This window comes from Alexandromys fortis, unplaced genomic scaffold (genome assembly GCF_014885135.2).
Source record: "Alexandromys fortis isolate MF-2015 unplaced genomic scaffold, M_Fortis_MF-2015_v1.1 scaffold_87, whole genome shotgun sequence".
In the NCBI taxonomy this organism is placed as follows: domain Eukaryota; kingdom Metazoa; phylum Chordata; class Mammalia; order Rodentia; family Cricetidae; genus Alexandromys; species Alexandromys fortis.
In genome coordinates, this window is record NW_026067971.1 from 8,255,690 (window position 1) to 8,257,438 (window position 1,749).

Below are 1,749 nucleotides of genomic sequence, written 5' to 3' on the forward strand. Positions count from 1 at the left end.
TGTAAAACTTGATTTTCTCCTACTCATAGGCTTCTTTAGTTGTGCGAGTGAACCTCTCTGGAGTTCTTGTCAGAAGGTATTATGAACTGCATGACGCTTTTGTCAAGGAGATTACTGGAGATCGATCATAATATTTTAAAATCTATGGAGTGATAATTTGATGCTTCTTTCTTCTTTAAAAAGTTAAGTGTTAACAAGAACACATGGTATTATATCCAAAGCATAGTTAAGCAGGAATCCAGTCTTTTATAGCTGTCAAACCTGCTAATTTTTTTTTTTGCCATCCAATGTGTCCCAGGCTTTATTTATTATTTAAGAACAAAATGAGTGACAGGCTCACGATCAAAACAGCATCACTGAACTTCATCTTCCCCACCTTTTTTGTGCTTGCGACCCTTCCTCAGTAAAGGAGCTTCACCCCAAAGCTGTGGTGGCTCCAGTTTCTATCTACCTCTCTCCCCCTCGCCTCAGCTCACCTCATCCCCAGGCACGGCTGGCGCCTCAGTTTGAATGCATGGGAGAGCCCAGAGCAGCGACGGGAACAGTAGGAAAGGCCTCGCCCTCAGGAAACGGGACTGCAGAGTAGAGTGTGGTAAAGTGGGGGCTCCCACAGCTTGGGGCACCAAAATGGGAATAATCAGCGCTTGATCATTTGCCCTTCTGGCAACAGTTACAGAACCACACTTGGACCACATTCTTCTCCAAGCCGAGCTGCTTGGCGATAATGCTTATCTGCTGTAGGGTGGGCTTCGGGCACTGCAGAAACATGCTCTCCAAGTTCCCCCTCACGCTGTTCTCAATGCTCGTCTGCTTTCTCTTTCCAGCCTGCACCTAGGTCTCCGCTTTGCATTGCTCCTGAAGGTTCTCGTTGTTGTCGGCTTCCTCTACCCACTTCTCCAGCAGGGGGCGCAGCTTGCACATGTTCTTGAAGCTGAGCTGCAGACGGTGGTCTGGCTGAACACCATTCCAAAGAGAATACCCAGGGTGTACCCCAAGGTGATCCTCTTCTATTTCAGCACCTTGGCAAACTGCTCTAGCTCCTTCTGCAGATCTTTCATGTCCTGGAACTCCTCGGGATTTGGTTCACCTTCTCCAACTGCACCGCACCCGGATGGACAGTGCCGGGCTCAGGGGAGGACCCCTCCGAGTTGCTCTCCGCTCCTGCTCCTGCCTGATCCTCAGGCTGCAAAGTCTCCAGGCCAACTTGGGGCACTAGGCCCAGTCCAACCTGAGGTCCACAGTATGCCATCCCTCCAAAGAATTCATACGGCGGGGATCAAGGGGAGATCCCCAACACCTCTGAGCCTGGCCCAATGACCCCTGGCCTGATTCCAGGCCCACCTGGAGGCCCTTGGAAGCTTATCCAAGTCTTAGGGTCCACCAGCCGGGCTCCAGCCCTCCCGACCCATCACCCCCACCAGAAGGCAAAGTCTGAAGCCAGGTGTCCAGCCATAGGGAAGGCAGACACCCCAGGCCGGGGGCCTGACGGAAGGAGTGCTCACCTAGGGACAGCTTAAACCTCTCTCCCTCCAAACCTGCTATTTTTTTTTTAACTAGATACCTGGAAATTGTGGTGAAAAAACACTGTAAATTAGCTATCTAGCAATTTCAGTAAAAAGACACATTAAAGAATACATTTTTTTAAAATAACATTCAATTGTTTTAAAAACCTTCATGTAATAATTTCTTATTTATACTTGAAATATTTCCATACTCTGGTATTAAGTCTCTCTGTAGATGCAATAAATC

At 48.6% G+C, this 1,749-nt stretch overlaps 1 pseudogene; it reads right to left on the bottom strand.

Annotated features, from left to right (window-relative positions):
- Window positions 1-342: 342 nt before the first annotated feature.
- Window positions 343-1,604, bottom strand: LOC126509744 (POU domain, class 5, transcription factor 1-like; annotated as a pseudogene).
- Between the last annotated feature and the right edge of the window lie 145 nt (window positions 1,605-1,749).